This window comes from Eufriesea mexicana, unplaced genomic scaffold, assembly GCF_001483705.2.
Source record: "Eufriesea mexicana isolate 0111107269 unplaced genomic scaffold, ASM148370v2 scaffold11425, whole genome shotgun sequence".
NCBI lineage: Eukaryota > Metazoa > Arthropoda > Insecta > Hymenoptera > Apidae > Eufriesea > Eufriesea mexicana.
Window position 1 is genome coordinate 3,938 of NW_016919041.1, and position 9,290 is coordinate 13,227.

The window sequence follows — 9,290 nt, forward strand, 5'->3', positions numbered from 1 at the left end:
TTTTTTTTTTTTTTTTTACGATCTTTGACGCATCGAGATCAAGAGGTTCACCATCACCATTCTGAGTGATTCCGACTGCTTCCAGGCAACGACCTAACTAGTTCCTTCGCCATGCAATAGACGATCGACAGCCATCCGTTTCAACAAAATCCATTCGAGGAATTTTCGAACACCCGTTGGTTACTAAGCGAACTCTATAACGTTCAATCTTGCCATTTTCGCGGGCTTTCTTTTTGAATATCCGCGCGCTTTTAATTGCCTTCTTGCCAGATGGGAGAGACCAGCTAACTCCGAAACCTTATTGTTCATTAAGGAGTTGAATTCTTCATCCGTCGCTAATTTTCAATTCGCTTTGTCAGATGAACACATGGCTTCCTCATAAGATAATGGCTCATCATTAGCAGAGCCAAGCGCCTGGAAATTCTCTAGCTTTTCTATCGCGACCGCGATATCTTCTCTCATCTGCGCCACGAGTATGTCATGCCCTTCGGCTGGTTTAAAGTGCGAATCGTTGCTGAAAGTCGAAGTAAAACCTTCCTCGTTCACTTCTTCAGCTTCGCGCAATTCGGTATTGTCTTCAATTCGATTATTTTCCTCCCCGTTTTATCCAAGATCATCCTCATCGTCAAAATCACGCGCAGAATTTGTTTTATAATTTTGTTTGGATGATGGTTTGGATAAGGGCAATTACATCTCGTCCTTTTGGGTCGTTAGGATCGACTACTTTAACACGTTGGCTGCCAACTACGAGATATCTCGTAGGTTGTTTACTTGCCCAAGACGCCTACCCTTCGTTACTTGCCATATTTGTACAGCTACGAGGAAACCCGTAGCATAGCAGTGTAAATATGAACAGATGGCATCAGAAAAAAGAAAAATTCAGGTTTTTTAAAAAAAGACATTTTTTAAGCTTTTTGGCATATCACTATGTACTGTAAATAAAATTTTTAATAATATGATATGATTAAATTAAATTGGCTTCTTAGGCCGGAATCGTGGAAAATTGCGTGGCAGTCAACGTGTTAATTTTAGTTTTAATACTACAGTCAATAAAAATATACAACGTTATCTCTTTACGTGAAATGCTACTTTTCTTCAGTTTAGCCCTTTTTCGCTACGGCGGGTATCGCCGCGAAGAACGGAGCGTCGGGCCAATGATGAAAATAATTACGATCGTGAAGTCTTTAGCATTCGAAGTCTTTTGAAGTCTTTTGAAGGAAAGAAAAGAAGAGGAAAAACCGATCGTCGCTATAGCGCTTGCAATTTTTTGCGAAAAGGAACGATAGCACTTGTCTAATTTTTACCCAATTTCTGTGGTCACCCATCGTGTGTTGATGTTGCCAAATAAGTGACTTAATACTTACCGAAGGGGTTGGGTTAGGTTTCCAGATACTTTGCAGAGAATTAAACATTAGATTGTGATTAAGAATTTAACACATATGTATGGTTTTAAGTATTTCAATTTTATCAACCCTATTTTTGATAAAATTTTGTAAACTTATTTGTGTGTCTAGTATTTTTTAAATAGAAACAGGACCACTCTCTTCGACCACTGTTCAGTTTTTCTCATAATGCCGCATTACGAGAGGCTCTGACCTCTCCTGTCTACCCCTTTCGTATATTCGTCATAGTCGCTAATGTGTTTTCGTTTAATAATATCTTTTGCATCTCTAGTCTTTTCCTACAAATGAAATAGGAAAGCTATTATACAAGTGTAATTTAATCACACTAATTCTCCTAATTTTTACTTCTCTCGTTTTAAAGAATTTTTTAAAACCTTTCCTTTTGTGCATTGGAATCTCTTTTTGAAATTAGTTTTTAACCGTGTGAGTGCCAAGCGGCGCGATCGCGCTTCTTCTATTTTGTGTCCAAAAGTGCCAGCGCTCTGAGCTGCGAAGCTGACAATCAGCGCGCTCGGTTGGTGAACGCGGAATATGAGAAGCGCTATCGCGCCGCTTGGCATTTTTGGACACGGAATATGACAAGCGCTATCGCGCCGCTTGGCAAATATCGATTGGGAAACAATAATGACCCGTGGCACTCAAACGGTTAAATATTGTATATCGTCAGGAAATCGTTCTTGCTTGACGATTCGCGACGGACGGTTTTTTGAGGAGATACTGTTTGGCTTCGAATAGTAAGTGGACTGTAGAACCGTCTTCGAGCACCTCAGCCATGCCATCTGCAGAGGTAGTTGGTGCTGTCATATCTGCGTGTATTTTACCAGTACAGGTGTGCGAAGGTGGAGGACGACAGGTTTTTAATGAAGAGAGCACTACGTTTCCTAAGTAGGATTTTAATTGTGTGCGGGGGGCCAGATGTGGAAAACTGCAGGCTATCTTTTCGGGAAAGACCCGTATCGTTAGAGAGGCGTAAGCGAACTGATTCTTTTTTAATGTTCGTGAGACGTCGAGGCGGTCTACGCGTCCGCGTGTCATGGGGCTCCTGGTTGTAAAGACGTAAACCAGGCCCCCATGAACTCGGAACCCTCGATATCGCGAAGGATTCGAAAATATTTACAAGGAACCTTCGCTTTCCGCGTCTGGGATGTTGTCCCTACATGTACAATTTCCGTTGTCCACTCTGAACGCGATTGCCGTGCAGTACCATACTGAAGGAATTCATTTGGTACCTCATTTGTTCGCATACTAGTTGTTCAGCTGCTAAATAAATCGTCTTCGACAATTATTGTGTGCGATTACTTCGGGACTCGCTTATGGGCAACCGCGCCGTAACCCGAGCTTATGCTCTATACCGCCTTCGTGATTAAGATGTTACAGCACTTTGTAATGTCACCGCTGTAAGGGGAACGCGTGCGTAGGTGTTGGGCACGCGGCTTGGAAAAATCTTGCCCTCATCGTTAGAGGATAGTTAGAGCATCGTTAGAGAAGTTGGACCTATCCTTGCGAGAAGCACCTTATTTGGCCGAGCCTCCAGAGTGTCTAGCATCCTGGAGCCTCGTTACCAGCAGGGGTGACGAGGAGGCGGAGCTGCCAGCTTTCGCCCGGCCCCAGCAGATAGGCGCTAACCGATGATCCTGCACCGTCTCGGTGTCTGGTGGCAGTTAACACCTGCGATGACGGTCGCGGGTTACTTACCTCTCTTCCTTGCACGTGACTTTCCTCCGGTACCGTTCCTGCAAGTCCCTTCTGACGGTCTTCGTCGTGGATCCCTAGGGGTGGTTACTTCCCCCTTAGCAGTGATCGGTTCTGTTGTCGGCGGATCCTGCTTGAGCTAATCTTCCGCTTCTTTTTCGACGAACTTCTTCTTTCTCCCCGCGTCTTCTCCTACCATCACTGCGTGTTCTTCTCGAGTTCTTCGCTTTCTCCTTATCTCGCCATTTCTTCTCCTTGGCAAAGAGAACGTCGCTAGTAAACTTCCGGAAATGGGTGAACGCCTTTTTGGATACGAGTATCCTTTCCTCGACCGACCACCTAAAGCTGTGGTAATCGAGTTCTTTCTTTAAGCCGTTCTTCATTATACAGTGGACACTCTTCGACAATTTGCCTCGGAGTTTGCCGTTCTTCATTATACAGTAGACACTCTTCGACAATTTGCCTCGGCGTTTCCTCTTCACCACAGTCGCACAATTCCGTATCGCTGCATCCAAAGTACTTCACGTGACCGCTCAGGAACTGTGTTACGTCGAGGTATATCCAGATGTTACTACTCCTTTCCTTCATGGAACAAAATCGGCTCACCATGATATCAGTCGAAAATGTTAATAAATCTGAAATTTTTAATCAAAAACCTATTAGAATTCAAATGGCTAGAACAGTCCAATCGACTAATATCGTGGCGAGTTAATTTTTTTGCATAAATAATAGGGTTAGGACTTATTGGATTGCCAATAGCCATTTTAATTCTAATAGGTTTTTGACTAAAAATTTCAATCCTCTGTACCCCGAGTCTCCAGTTCGCTGTGGTCACCTTCGCGAGGCTTCCGTCCTCTACGTTGACAGGGACAGCCTTTTTCGGCTGCACCACATCGAAACCACTGTAACCGCTTCTTGCCCCTTCCGGTACAGATCTCGCCACGAGTTACCTCCGACGATGATAATGATATCGTCTGCGTAAGCTATTGTTTCGCAGTTCGTATCCTCGTACTGGAGTTGCGCCAACAAGTCATCAAGTAGGAGGTTCCAAAAACTGGGAACCAATATGGAACTTTGTGCCAACCCTCTTTATCACGGATTTTTCGACAATCTCATTCTTTCCTGCAACGTGGACATTTTCACTTGCGAAGTAGCTTTGCGCTAACTCGTACAAATTTCGCGGCCATCTTCTCTTCAGCTCGTGCAGTACTTTCGGCCACCACGCGTTGTCGAAAACACCCGATATCCTGTTAATCGTTGTGCGAAGTTTTACGATTGCGTCCTCCGTTGATCTTCCAGGCCGAAACCCGAATTGCCGTTCGGAGGACAGTGGTGCCATTCTTTTCGCCGTTAGTCTCTTCAATATCTTTGCCTACCATTGACAGCAGGCATATTGGTCTATGTAACTTCGGGCTGCTTCTATCTCGGTTCGGTCCTTTCGGAATGGACACTATATTGCCGATCTTCCAGCGTTTTGAGAAGATTCCCCACACGGAACACGCGTTGAGGACCTTCAGTATCCCCAGACTTGCTGGATAACTTCGATCTCGATTCGCTCGAGACCGAGGCATTTTCCTTTTCTAAAAGCCGCATGATCGCACTGCTCAGTTCGAATGTCTCGGCAGTGGATCACCAGCTTGTCGTTTCTCTATGAGGTGTGCGACGGACGAAATCATCCGGTTTCTTCGGCACGATCCAGAGGGGCACGTTAAATGGGGAATTGGAGGGCGTCACCACGTCGTTTTCTAAAAGTTCTTTCATTTGTGCGTTTATTTCCTGTTTATGTATCGGCGGGTACCGATATTGCCTCACGTTCATGGGAGTGTCAGACCAAAAGGTACAATCAGATCCTCCTACTACCTATAAAGCCAAGCTTAGCGCACTCCACCGATCCTCAGGACGTCCTGGAGGCTTTGCGTAGCCTTCTCGACGTAACCACTGAACTTAGTCTTAAAACGATATCCATGTCCAAAACAGCCATTGATCATATTCCATACCAGGAAATCCGAGACCACCTTCTCGTCTTGTTCGATTGCACTCCAACCACCATAGTCATGTGCTCCCACGAGGTGCAAATCCCTCCCGAAACTACCCTCCACGACATTGTTGTGGAGAATCACATCTCCGCCGCAGGTGGATACAAGGGGGTGACAAAAACCTATAAGAGAATCCGAGAAAAGTACTTTTGGCCGTCCCTCAAACTAGACGTGATAGCCTATGTAACTAGCTGTCACAGCTGCCAACTCCAAAAATTAACACGACAGAAAACCAGACAGCCTATGGTACTAACTGACACACCGGGTCTTGCATTTGACAAGGTATCACTTGACGTAATGGGCCCGCTTCCCACGACACCACGAAACTCAAAGTACATACTGACGATACAGGACTTGTTAACAAAATATTCGCTAGCTATCCCGATGGAATCCGCGGACGCCGTGGAAACTGCCAATGCTCTAATAAATTCTTTTATCTGCCGTTTTGGAGCCCCAAAGGCGATCCTTACGGATCAGGGCTCCAACTTCGTCAACTCCTTAATAAAGCAGATAGCCAAAAAGTTTAAGATCTCCCGATTCACGACTACCGCGTTTCACCCGCAGTCTAATGGGTCAATCGAGAGATCTCATCAAGTACTACCGATTATATGAAAAACTACGTCGCTTTGAACAACTGGGACACATGGCTCGATCTCGCCATGTTCTCATACAATACTAGCGTACACGAGGGCACTCACTTTACGCGGCACGAGCTGGTTTTTGGAAGGTTAGCTCGCGCACCCGCGTCCGATTTATAATAGTTTACAATTAGTTTAGAATACTGCCGAAACGTGATTTTTGTGGTATTCTAGTATTTGCCCAATCATTTTGTACTTCACGACTTAACGTCGAACAGCTCAGCCCTCAAAGGGTTAATTAATATTCTTTACTTCGTACAGTTGTGTGCACAATGTTCGCAAGTTTTAGTACTTGGGAAAAACGAGCAAAGGATGTCGTTCATTTCGAATTTCCAGCTAGAATTTTCCTATGGATTCAAGAAGCGAGTTCATCCCAGTCAATACCGGTTTTCCACAGTTTCTGTATAACATTCTTGGCCTCAAAGATTATAGAACGAAGCAAATCAAGTGGGTCGATTTCGTTGATACGTATTGCTCGAATATTAGTCGTCCCCTCCAAGGAACTATCGTCTCATCGATTACGAAATCTTGGCTCGGTGAAAAAATTTTTTCGTAATTGTCAATATGTTTGAGTGGTAAAATTTTTCCGAGTCTGCTTTCGGGCTCTGTGAGGAACTCGACCGGATCGTGCCGAGTGACGAATGTGTTAAGAGATATCCCGTTTGTAATTTTGACAGTAGCATCGAATACTACCACGATTAGATCGCTAGATTATTTCACTACCTTGCGCCATTCGCGACTTCACTCGTGTGGCCTAGTGCGGTATATTCATTTACGATTATAACACGATTATAGAATCGTTTCAAAGGCATGGTTTTCGAATTACCAAGGAGCCCTGTCCGTTCGTTCAATGGTGATTTAACGATATAGCGACCCTGATTATCACGCGATACTTTTTCGACGAAATGTCTTTCTCACGTTGTCTCTTTATCGGAAAGATATCGTTTCTTTTTTGGAGTTTCCTCGATCGACCGAAACCTGCTGAGCTTGATCATCTAGAGATGTGGCTAGATGACTCATCCTATTTGCTCTCGTTTGTGCTGGACGTTGATGGGTTTTTAGCCTTTTGCCTATAACCACGAGTCTGACTCGTGGTAAAGAATTTGTGCCATAAGCGAAAACCACGAATCTGACTCGTGGTAAAGAATTTGTGTCATAAACGAAAACAACGAGTCTGGCTCGTGGTGAGGAATTTGAGCATAAGATGCCGCGTACTATTATTACAACGCATGGAGTTATTCCACATCGAGTATTTTTCCATTGATTGTAACGTCAGTATTTTGTTTTTGTCATTTGTTTCTGACGAATCTGGATGATTTGTTACTCTAGTTCCCCGTAAAACTTCGTTACGTTTACACGTTTCAAATATAACTCTGTAGAAGGAATTAAAAAGCTCTTATACCCATCGTGCCAGGAAAAAGGAAATCTAATGGTGTATGGTAGTAGAGCGAAGTGTGGCACTATTGCCGATTGTGATTCGATAGATCCTTTTGAATACGATAGCGAGGACAGTGATATTATTCTTGCTGCCAGAAAACGTCCACGAAGATTAATAAATGAAGATGACTCCGATGATGAAGACAGCATTTATCAGCAATTATCGGAGCAATGGTTTTTGGAAGAAAAAAATAACAAGCCAAAAATCTGGAAGTATATACAAACTCCTGGCATAAGAGCAGCAATTCAAAACCAATTAGGTGGAAGTAAAAGAGAGTTAGACTTTTTTAATATAATGTTCGACAATGTGTTTTGGGATAACATTGTTGAGGAAACGAATCGGTACGCAGAAAAAATAATAAGCTACACACATACAAGAAGGATATTCGATGAAACTTTGATGCCAGTAGATCGCCATGAAATTAAAATATATTTCGCATTATGCGTAATAATGGCTCAAGTAAAGAAAACTAAAATTCAAATGAACTGGTCTAGAAGAGTCATTGTAGAAACACGCATATTGAGAAAATGTATGCCACTAAGAGGATTGTTGCAAATTAGTAGGTTTCTCCACTTTGCAAATAACGATGCGACTGACAACAGGGATAAATTACATAAAGTGAGACCTGTGATAAACTATTTTAATGAAAAATTTAAAGAGGTATATGTAATGGAAGAAAATATCGCGATCGATGAATGACTGATGAAATTTAAGGGGCACGCGTGTCTTGTAAACAATTCAATCCTTCAAATGGGGCGAGGTTTGCGATTAAATTTTATAAACTGTGCGAGTCATCGTCGGGTTACTGCTATAATTTCAAAATATATTGAGGAAACGATAAAACAAATCTTGATTACAGTGCATCTGAAACTGTTGTGATGGAGTTATTGAAATCAGTACTAGATAAAGGGCATACGTTATATATAGATAACTGGTATCCTTCGCCGAAATTGTTTTTAACTTCGGTTAGAAATGGAACAAACGTTCTTGGGACAGTACGTTGCAATAGAAAAAATATGCCGGGAGATTTTGTCAAAGCAAAATTAAAAAAAGTAGAATGTATCATAAGAAGCTGTAATGGCATACTAGCGTTGAAATGGAAGGATAAACGAGACGTCCATATTATTTTAACAAAGCACGAAAGTGCAGAAACGATTGCACAAAACGAAAGTCACCTAAGCCCTATTTTTAAGCCAAAATGTATCGTTGATTATAATATGGGAATGATTGGTATTGATCGCCAGGATCGGGTATTAGCGAGTTTCCCTATTATGAGAAAATTCGTGAAGGGGTACCGAAAAATCTTTCTTTATATATGCGATATGGCACTTTTGAATTCATATATTCTATACAACAAAAACAGTATGGCAAAGAAGGAGAATTACAGCGAGTACAGACTTCGAATAGCTGAAGGATTATTACAAACCGTGCCACCGCAAAGTTATAAAAGACAAGAATCATTATCGAACGGGGATATACCAATGAGGCTACAGGCGCATCGTTGGGGTCACTTTCAGAAACATACAGAACTCACGCCATTGGAAAAAAAAATTCAACAGGAGCTTGCAAAGTATGTACGAAACATAAGAAAAGGAGTGAAAGTACGTGGGAATGTAAAAACTGTCGAGTTGCGTTACATGTACCTCATTGTTTTGAAAGATACCATACAGTTGAAGACTACTAATTTTCATTAAATTAACGAAGTATTAATTTACAAATTGTTATTGATTCATTATCCACTTTGAAATAATAAATCATTCTTGTTAACTGATCAATCGATTATGATTACGCCCTAGACGTCTTAAAATTACTATTTGTACCCAAACGTTGTTTATTATTTCACAATTCCTTTTGTTGCACCGAAATATACATGTCATGAAAAGTATAGATTTTGCGCATGTTGGGGTACACGATTGAATGGCACGGCGCGCCACCGACCTTCTTATTTACTTATGGCTCGCGCAATCGGCAGGTACCGTGTAGGCCAAGGTGTAAGTTACCCCGTAACCCATCCACCTTAAGAGAGTGTTTCGAAGAATGATACAACTATTAACCTGACGCGAACTACATATAAACGATGCAG

At 42.4% G+C, this 9,290-nt stretch overlaps 1 pseudogene; it reads left to right on the forward strand.

Annotated features, from left to right (window-relative positions):
* The first annotated feature begins 7,198 nt into the window (after positions 1-7,198).
* Positions 7,199-8,901, forward strand: LOC108553626 (piggyBac transposable element-derived protein 4-like; annotated as a pseudogene).
* Positions 8,902-9,290: the final 389 nt, after the last annotated feature.